This window comes from Aedes aegypti, unplaced genomic scaffold, assembly GCF_002204515.2.
Source record: "Aedes aegypti strain LVP_AGWG unplaced genomic scaffold, AaegL5.0 Primary Assembly AGWG_AaegL5_hic_scaff_229_PBJ_arrow, whole genome shotgun sequence".
Classification (NCBI taxonomy): Eukaryota; Metazoa; Arthropoda; class Insecta; order Diptera; family Culicidae; genus Aedes; species Aedes aegypti.
Window position 1 is genome coordinate 21,463 of NW_018735817.1, and position 10,830 is coordinate 32,292.

The 10,830-nt window shown below is 45.4% G+C and overlaps 1 long non-coding RNA gene across 2 annotated transcripts; it reads right to left on the reverse strand.

Annotated features, from left to right (window-relative positions):
• Nucleotides 1-532: 532 nt before the first annotated feature.
• Nucleotides 533-4,047, reverse strand: LOC110680997. 2 transcript variants are annotated; one of them, XR_002503055.1, is made up of 10 exons: nt 3,962-4,047; nt 3,394-3,894; nt 3,053-3,331; nt 2,664-2,990; nt 2,274-2,601; nt 1,884-2,211; nt 1,494-1,821; nt 1,104-1,431; nt 787-1,045; nt 533-717 (listed from the first exon to the last, which is right to left on the reverse strand). It is a non-coding gene; the product is annotated as an uncharacterized LOC110680997 (long non-coding RNA). The 2 variants fall into 2 exon arrangements; XR_002503054.1 differs by having other exon boundaries at nt 533-1,045.
• Between the last annotated feature and the right edge of the window lie 6,783 nt (nt 4,048-10,830).

The window sequence follows — 10,830 nt, forward strand, 5'->3', positions numbered from 1 at the left end:
GCGGCGCAGGTAAATCCTTTTACCTCTGAGGGGCTGCCAGTTTCGGACAAGGCCAAGATATCAGCCATCTTCATGATGGGATCAGCTGCTATGTCGGATGCATGCACCAAGAGGCTTCGAACGTTTAAGCTCATCACGCAGCAAGCGGATTTACTTTGCTCGATGGCTCCAACCACCTCCAACAAATCGATGACCTCTTGCGTGCTCGGTTCGTCTTCCATGATAATCACAACTTTACAATATACACACGGTATGAAAGATAAGTTCGGAATCTTTCGACTGCTTGGTATGTTGTTTTGATGTCTGTGTTTGGGAATGCATTACTACCTGAAATTAATCCAAAACAAAGAATTGTGTAGTGAGTGCACACAACATCTGGAAAGCATGAGCGTACAAAACATACGCATGTCAACGTTTCTGCTCATACTTTAGCTTGGGTACTGGGACCGATTTTTGATTTTACCAAAAATCGTTAAAAGTGGTAATTGTGATATATTTAATAAGAAATATTACTCAAAACAACTCTTTAGTAAACACTTGGTGGCCCTGAAAAGGGCCGATTTTCTTGTTGTGGTGTTGATGGCTTGATGAAGATCGCTGATTACAATTAGGTATCATTTTCAAACGAAGCTGTTTATATTCAGACGAAGTAATGTCCAGCATCTTAGAGATTTGTTTGATGGATACCATAGATTGAACAATGCCCGAATGTTGTATCTGAAAGAGAAGAACAAAACGAAGTGTAAGATATTTTTCAATATTTCGATCGAATCATATCTACCAAACCTCAAACTAAATTTTTGTGGTGATGATGGTGATCATGACTGCAAGGTTTTAACAGAAGCAGGCGGAGGATAATGATTGAGATTGGCACCATATTGTGCGTGCGCTAAAATGGTTGCGTTGAAATCGGACTTAATTATAAGAATTCGTCGTGTAAAGTAAGTTGTTGATGTTGTTCCATTTTTAAACCGCTGCGAAGCAGAATTCTCCCAGAGGAAGAAACAGTTTCAACGGTGTGTGCAATCCCTTGTCAATGTAGGCGCTAGAAGTGTAAAACGAAAGTCAGGCATTTTTCTATGGTTTGGTCGGATTATAATTACCTCACAGATGAGCCATGAATCACAGTCCGAGAAAACGTTCGGCAAACTATCCCAGCACTTGGATGGAAGCATTGTTGGTTGTTGGCAAGAACAAGGCAGAGCTCTACCGGAGTAAAGTCGAGACCCATACTCAAACGGCAGAGATGCCCCGACTGCAGGAAAAATGATGGAGCTTTCGATGATGAGAGAACGTATCCAACAATCGCTGACTAACGATTGAGTCCGATCTACGTGCCGGGCTGCCAGCGTTGATATCGGAGCAAAGCAGAATTCTCCCAGAGGAAGAAACAGTTTCAACGGTGTGTGGAATCCTTTGTGGATGTAGGCGCTAGAAGTGTAAAACGAAATGAAGTCAGGCATTATTCCATGATTTCGTCAAATTATAATTACCTCACAGATGAGCCAAGAATCGCAGTCCGAGATATCGGGTGGCAAACTATCCCAGCACTTGGATGGAAGCATTGTTGGTTGTTGGCAAGAACAAGGCAGAGCTCTACCGGAGTAAGGCCGAGACCCATACTCAAACGGCAGAGATGCCCCGACTGCAGGAAAAATGATGGAGCTTTCGATGATGAGAGAACGTATCCAACAATCGCTGACTAACGATTGAGTCCGATCTACGTGCCGGGCTGCCAGCGTTGATATCGGAGCAAAGCAGAATTCTCCCAGAGGAAGAAACAGTTTCAACGGTGTGTGGAATCCTTTGTGGATGTAGGCGCTGGAAGTGTAAAACGAAATGAAGTCAGGCATTTTTCCATGATTTCGTCAAATTATAATTACCTCACAGATGAGCCAAGAATCACAGTCCGAGATATCGGGTGGCAAACTATCCCAGCACTTGGATGGAAGCATTGTTGGTTGTTGGCAAGAACAAGGCAGAGCTCTACCGGAGTAAGGCCGAGACCCATACTCAAACGGCAGAGATGCCCCGACTGCAGGAAAAATGATGGAGCTTTCGATGATGAGAGAACGTATCCAACAATCGCTGACTAACGATTGAGTCCGATCTACGTGCCGGGCTGCCAGCGTTGATATCGGAGCAAAGCAGAATTCTCCCAGAGGAAGAAACAGTTTCAACGGTGTGTGGAATCCTTTGTGGATGTAGGCGCTAGAAGTGTAAAACGAAATGAAGTCAGGCATTATTCCATGATTTCGTCAAATTATAATTACCTCACAGATGAGCCAAGAATCGCAGTCCGAGATATCGGGTGGCAAACTATCCCAGCACTTGGATGGAAGCATTGTTGGTTGTTGGCAAGAACAAGGCAGAGCTCTACCGGAGTAAGGCCGAGACCCATACTCAAACGGCAGAGATGCCCCGACTGCAGGAAAAATGATGGAGCTTTCGATGATGAGAGAACGTATCCAACAATCGCTGACTAACGATTGAGTCCGATCTACGTGCCGGGCTGCCAGCGTTGATATCGGAGCAAAGCAGAATTCTCCCAGAGGAAGAAACAGTTTCAACGGTGTGTGGAATCCTTTGTGGATGTAGGCGCTGGAAGTGTAAAACGAAATGAAGTCAGGCATTTTTCCATGGTTTGGTCAAATTATAATTACCTCACAGATGAGCCAAGAATCACAGTCCGAGATATCGGGTGGCAAACTATCCCAGCACTTGGACGGAAGCATTGTTGGTTGTTGGCAAGAACAAGGCAGAGCTCTACCGGAGTAAGGCCGAGACCCATACTCAAACGGCAGAGATGCCCCGACTGCAGGAAAAATGATGGAGCTTTCGATGATGAGAGAACGTATCCAACAATCGCTGACTAACGATTGAGTCCGATCTACGTGCCGGGCTGCCAGCGTTGATATCGGAGCAAAGCAGAATTCTCCCAGAGGAAGAAACAGTTTCAACGGTGTTGGAATCCTTTGTGGATGTAGGCGCTAGAAGTGTAAAACGAAATGAAGTCAGACATTTTTATATGGTTTGGTCAAATTATAATTACCTCACAGATGAGCCAAGAATCACAGTCCGAGATATCGGGTGGCAAACTATCCCAGCACTTGGATGGAAGCATTGTTGGTTGTTGGCAAGAACAAGGCAGAGCTCTACCGGAGTAAAGCCGAGACCCATACTCAAACGGCAGAGATGCCCCGACTGCAGGAAAAATGATGAAGCTACGATCTACGCGCCGGGCTGCCAGCGTTGATATCGGAGCAAAGCAGAATTCTCACAGAGGAAGAAAAGTTCCAACGATGTGTGGAATCCTTTGTGGATGTGGGCGCTAGAAGTGTAAAACGAATTGAAGTCAGGCATTATTCCATGATTTCGTCAAATTATAATTACCTCACAGATGAGCCAAGAATCGCAGTCCGAGATATCGGGTGGCAAACTATCCCAGCACTTGGATGGAAGCATTGTTGGTTGTTGGCAAGAACAAGGCAGAGCTCTACCGGAGTAAGGCCGAGACCCATACTCAAACGGCAGAGATGCCCCGACTGCAGGAAGAATGATGAAGCTACGATCTACGCGCCGGGCTGCCAGCGTTGATATCGGAGCAATGCAGATATCTCCCAGGAAAACTATCCCAACACTTGGATGGAAGCAGTTTGAACGAAAGCATTGTTGGTTGTTGGCAAGAACAAAGCAGAGCTCTACCGGAGCAAGGCCGAGACCCAAACTCAAATCGGTAGAGTTGCCCCGACTGCAGGAAAAATGATGAGAGAACAACACTGACTACCGCTGGATTGTCAGGCCAAGGACGAGAAATGCCGGTATCCTCTATCAGCAGCGATGTCCAGATCTCATGATCGTTGAATTACTCGTGTTGTGTGGACTCTTGAGGTTCTGAAATAAGTCAATTTCTTTGTTAGAGACTATATTGTCGGTCATTTAATACTATTGCAAAACTTACCACTAGGCAACGCAAGTACTGACAGTACAGGCCGGTGGTACGAGAAGTACGCACAGTAGCGTTTACTTTCCGCACTAATGTTGCGTGTGAATGTCAAGTCCAGGCAAGTTCCTCCGAGAGTTGTGGCTTCTGAGGGGTCCGTAGCTAACTCTAGGTGAAGATACTGTTTCATGAAGGCGATGAATTCAGTATTTTCTTCCTTCGACACATCTATGTTGAAATCACCGGTGACGACGATGGGCATGCACGATGTCGTGTACGTGAAGAGATTCCGCACGATGAAGAATTTCTTCTGTTTCGTGGTGGTGCTCGGTGAAATATACAACGAAATCAAGAGCGTTTGGGTACCCATAACCTGAATCTCCACGGCACAAACGTCTCCATACTCGTCTGCCAAACCAAGTTGTTCGTCATGGCTCGCACATAGTTTGTGAATAGCATGAGGAACTTCAATTGAAGACGATTCATTCCGTTTGTAGATTGCTACGCCTGCGGCTCTCGTGCTGGTCCGTTTTGATTGAGAGATGCAAGTAAACCCCTCTATTTCCGCCGAAGTTTCGTCATCCATCCATGTCTCACTCAGGGCAAGGTAATCGCCGGTCATCAGGACATGATCTGTGGCTACATCTCGAGAATGGGCGATCAAACTTTGAACGTTCGCAGACACCAACACAACTCCAGAGCCTCGGTTTGCAACGAATTCCAGCACTTCGTCACTGAGAGTTGTGAGGCGATGATTGGACAAGCGCTCCATTTCCGTTCGAAGTTCCTTCATCTTCGGCGAATCGCTTCCCTTGGCATGGTGGAACTTGAATTCGTTCTTGGGATTAGTCAAGTACAAACCATCCAAGGAAGACACTCTGGAGAGTCCAACATAAACCAGCTGCTGTTCTTGGCCTTTCTCGTACTGGAACACGATTTGTGGAAAGGTCCCTCCCTGCGATTTGTGCACAGTAAGAGCACATGCACTAACCACTGGAAATTGGACCCTCTTACACTTCATGTTTCCGAGAGCAATGTTTGCTGAGCGCCTTGCGATCGGTGTCCAATTTGGCTGCAATACACCTGGTCTGGAGTACACTAGAGGCCTAGATTTGATCCGCAACATCGCTCCGATTGCCTCGTTCTCAAACTTTAACCACAACCGGGTTGTTTGATGCTGCGGATCGTCTTCATTACTCTCCACGTACATGAGCTCTCCAATGGCGCCATTGACAATGCCGTCATCTACTTCGACGTTTGTGGTGATCATATACGGCATTCCAACAGTGAGACGCAGCAGATATGGCAAGCCACCAGCTTCCACAACGCTCATTTTGTGGAGCTTGTTCCTTGCACTTGCAAGCTGCTCGTCACTCCGGTAGCCACTAAATGCATCCTCAGCTAAACAATCCAGTCCATCGGTTCCCCTAAGTACCTCGTTATTGTACTGGTCTACGTCGACGTTGCGGTGGAAGAGACGTATGGCGTTGGGCACATTTTCTTTACACCATTCTGCCGTTCGAAAGCGACTTTCTATCAGCTGCGTTTCCTCATCTGAAATTCAAATAATGAATGTTACAACATTTGTGTGAATGAAATATTTTGATATTACCTGACAACCGAGTACCATTTCCAATCCTTGTCAAAACAGTGGAAAACTGCTCGTCACTTTGCCTCATGACTCTGACAAGGGGGTAAAACTGGAGCGATTGCCAGAGAACTGCACCATGCATGGAATTTGCTGGCGGTTTCCAAGCAAACCTAGCATTTACTGGCGGAAGCTGACGGAAGTCTCCAACAAGGATGATGTCAATGCCACCGAACGCATCGTCAAATTCACCTCGAATGTCTTGCAGCCGTGCATGAATGGAATCCAGCACATTGGCACCGATCATGCTGACCTCATCGACGATTATTGCCCGGACGTGAGCAAATGCATTGCGATACAGCTGAAGGGTCTCAAAACTCAGCTTGGCGTTGTTTCTGCGCGACATGGTCAAGCGGAAAGCAGAATGGACCGTTGTTCCACCAATCGCTACTGCTGCCTTCCCAGTCGAAGCACAAGCAACATATGCATTATTTTGTGCATTATGCGATTGACTGAACCGGTTGTATGTCTCCATCAGAACACGCAAAGTGAAGGTTTTGCCACTACCAGCCGGGCCAGTGAAGAAGATCTGCAACGGTTTGCGATTGCCATCGATACTGTGGATCGTGTGTATGACGTGCAGAATCAAAGCTCGCTGTTCAGGGTTCGTGGCGCGGACCATTTCGCAGTAAGCTTGCTTGCTCATGACATTGGTCCGCTGTTTGACAACAGCAGCTAATGCATGAGTCGGCAAATTCTGGATGTCATCGTCGTTGGGCTCCATGGTGATGGATCGGACACATTCGGCATTTTTCTCTGTAGCAGCATCTTGTTCTTGGTCAGCATTTGCACCATGCAATCGTAGATATTCCTCGACCGTATGCTCTAGGTTGAACTCACAGTCGTATTCTTTCCGCTTCTGCAGCAAATCGCCTTCGTGCTGATCATACAACTGCAGGAATTTGTTGCAATCGAGCACATCTAGCATCTCGCTGCGAAACGGAAGAAACAATAGAACCATCTCGCGTTTGTAGTCTTGAAGCTCGGTCATCGGGTACGCACGCCAACGCAGGATTCTTGCAGTAGTTCGACGATGATATGTATTTGCCGTTTTCTGCACTTTCGTGTAGTAAGCGGCAAAATCAGCCAGGCATACATCATCCAGTTCCTCGCGTACTTCATATTTTTGAATGACATTCGATGTCCATATGTCAATCGAATCGTCGGTGATGCCTTCTTCATCCATCTGTTTAGTACGCTTCCGTGTCTTGGTTCGTTCGTGTGGCCACATAGTAGGGATGAATTCCACTTTTCTGCTGGCTTCTGACATTGGCTGGCGAAGAAGATACCAGGCAGCCTCTTGTGCAGACATCTCTACCGAATTCAGCATCTTGATGCTGACTTTCTTCAGCAGAGACTTGTGGTCTTGATCGGGAAACTCCTCTGCAAGCTTCACAAGATCACGGTGCAGACTGCTTATGCCACGGTTGGTTTTGTTTACGTACTCGACGACGTACGCAGCGCAAGAGAATTCCTCGAGGATGAACTGGAGATCCATATTCGACCGGAGGATGTTGGCGATCCACGGGTTGAATGGATTGGTCCACAACTCCATCATTGACCGTTTCGCCAGAACGGTAGGACGGGTTATTGACGCACGAATAATGTCCAGGTAGTAATCGTATGTGCAACTACATTCCTCGAGGTACTGCTCTAGTGTATCGAAGGCCTTCGTCTCCAGAACAGCATGAATCTCGATTGCTCGCTTTCTCAGCTGTCCACGACGTCCGTCATCACCGGAGAGTGGCAACAAAATCCTGGTTTGATCCATGGGCCAATAAGGGATGTTGAATCGGCAGCTTTTGTCACCACGTTTGTAACACGTGAACGTGTGCTTGTGCACCTGGTTTGCATAGCAATCTGGTAAGTCCTCTGCGGCTACGGAACAGAGGCTATCAATCAAGCGAATCGTGGCAGGCATGTTCTCGGAAACCGCCTCACCTGGATCGCAATCCAGCCAAAGGAGAATATAAGCATGGGGACTGCCACGATGTTGGAACTCGATACGTTTAAAATACTCCACTACACGGTACTTTCCGAAAGGGCTATACCGAGATGACTGCAGTAATTGCATAATTACGTCAACAAGCTTGTTGAAGTAAATGCAGCATGTCACCGGATCCTCGTTCACCAAAGTCGCTCGCTGTAGTGCCGAAAGCTGCTGCATGACATCAGCCGGTTCACCTTGGACGTTTCCACCTGACAACTTCTGCAGTGTTTGCAGAAGAAGGGGCCATTTGGTTTCACTGGCGCTTAAAGTGAGAAACATCGTCGGTTTACCAAGCTGGCGAATCATTGCAAACAGGTCTCGTTTGCGCTGCTGCCAGTATTGCACCGAATTAGGAATCGACTTGAGGAAAGATAAATTCCTTTCGATGCACTGTTCCAGAAACTCTCTGTCGTTCAACATGGCGCGTGTAATGTTGGCCGTTGCCATACACTTGAACGTACACTGAAGTCCCTCTGAAACACGCAGCCGGAGTATTTTCATGGCCACGTACAGGACATGTTTCGGCTTAGCAGCTCGTCGATCACTGCGCCGCAGTTCGCTGGTGGCCATCATGAACGGTGTTACACGTACTTCAGGGTTGAACACTCTTGGGTGGCCCAAATAAATATCTGGAAACGACAGCTCCTCAGCGTGCTCATCATAAATGATCGATAATGGCACCCTGTTCTGCGCCGGGGCTATTTCCAGACATTTATCCTCGTTCCACAGAAGCGTCTGCTGTTGCCCAATCAGCATTTCAAGGTCGTTTTCGCCGTCCATGGTTTCGATGGCGTCATCATCGCGAATTTCGTTACCAATGGCTTGCAGGTTGTCCTCGCTGTATGTAATTCCGTATCGGTTATACAGCGGAGTCGTCCCCAGGTACTGCAGCCAGGCCTTAATGGTGTCCTTCTTAACGAATCCAGACAGATAACTGGATTTGTGGATCAGGTGTTTCTTGATTGAAACGTTAAAGGCCCTGTCGTCATCCAACTGTCGCGGTAGTTCCTTCACCATCTTATCCACATCCACTGGAACATTGATCACCTGTCCGATGATGCCATAATTTCCTGAAACACACTTAAGGTTTGACAACAACTCTAAATAGAATAAGATACTATATTTACCTGCCGCAAAACGCAAGCGGCGAATCTGCATAAAAGGCAGTCGCGGAGAAATCAATCGCTCGGCAATCGGATCCAGTGGTGGAAGAGATGGGTTAGTTGGATAATTAGGATAACGAAATCCGTTAGAGACTGCCAGCGTTGGCACCTTTCCCTGTTTCAGGCTTGTGTGACATGTTAAACATGCCTGCAATCCTTCAGTGAAGGTGACCAACACACTGGCTTCAGCGGTGGTAACTGGCTTCAGATCGTTCTTAAACCACAACCTGTCACATACACCACACGGATGTCCAAAACGATTCTCCAAGAATCTTTTCCGAAACTCCCTTGAAGCTCCTTCCAGGTTCGGTTCGAATGATTCTAAAATAATTAGGTATATGTCACAAATTTAGTGCTTCAGTGGTATATGTATCACATACCTTGGATAGAATCGTTGGATAACGGTATTTCGGGTACTGATGCTGGGGTATTGACATCGTCGCCGCTCGCATTCGACAACATTCCAATGCCACCCAAAACTGGGCTATCGGCATTAGATGCCATCGCAATATCTCCATCACCTCCATGACCTGCATCAGGAACTGAACGCGCTGGAGGAAATACTACAACACAGAATCATTGACAGTATAGCACCCCCTAATAATTAAACCAACCAACTTTCTCTGACAATTGACCATTTTTACATGTTTATATTGTGTGGTAGATACGCAAAAAGGGAGACTTACGGCTTGGGCACCATTCGACTATTATCGGCAATTAAATTTCAAACGCCTAATACACAGTATTAATCTATCAACACACACCAATGAAAATATTCAGATGATTCTTTACCCTGTCAGCTTCCCGCTGACGAGATTTGCGAGACGGAACAAACAATTTTGCCAGAGATGTCATCAATTGAAATGAACACGCCTCAAAATGCAACTGATTTTGAGCTGCCGAACAGATTCGCCTGTAGCGCTTATGGGAAAGTTACCGAAGAGATTGAGGCTGCCGACAATAGTCACACTGACAAGAGATGTTCGCAGGGTTGTAAAAACGTTTCCAGAAATATTTTAACAAGTCTGTCGGTGTGAATCGATAGAGTATTGAGCAACGCATGAATGTAAACACATAATTTGGCTGTTGATGTCCGAGAAAATTACAAAAGAAGCGCGACATCGGCTTAGACCGCCGAGAATACGTAAGTTCCCCTACTCTGCCCTGGGAATTAGAGGAAATTTCCATTTCGAAAAGATCCTCAATCGGCAGAATTATCACTACGGATATATCGGTTCCAACGCAAAATTATATAACATAATATAATAAAATCAAGAAGCATGAACTACATTTTATCAAACTCGTACTCGTTTAAAGAAAATATTACAATAATATTTATATATATACATATATGCCAAGGTCGTATTTTCAGTTAACACAATCAGCAAGACTTCGGAAAAATAATTGCGTTTTTATATTATTGATAGTGACTGACATATCTGTAGAGAAAATGTTAAACTGTAGATAGAAATTGTGCCATAGAAAGCGCACAGTAACTCTAATAGAATTTCACAAGGTAGCTGATAATCTGGGAATTCATCAGTTTCACAAAATTTAATTTGTATGTTGGGAGCCAAAATTAAAGTAAAACTGCAATACTATACTATCAATGTTACGTGTGGAATTGTGTAAAATTAACAATCCCAAATTTTAAACATAGTCTATACTTTTGTAATAGTATGTCATATGTTGTTTCTGACTGAACAGGGACTATACAGTCAATTCTCCCCTACTAGATGTTCCGTATCACGATATCGAGAGAACCATAGTAAAAGTTGGCTTTTATGGCTACCTCGATGGTCCCTTGGACTGAGTTGCACTGATTTTGTGTTATTTCAGTTAATTTGGGTTAGAGTTTATGAATTATCATAATTTCAAATTAAGGTTCCACTCAATAGATGTTTTGTACATCATTAGCTGATAATCGGGGTATTCAATAATTCCACAAAACTCAAATTGTTTGGTGGAAGAAGGTAAAATTACCGCTTAACGCTCTTGATATAATTTCGCAATGCATTTAGCGTTTGGAAACTATTGCAAGAATTAACTTCCCCAAATTTAAAAGATAAACAAAATCACGTACCTC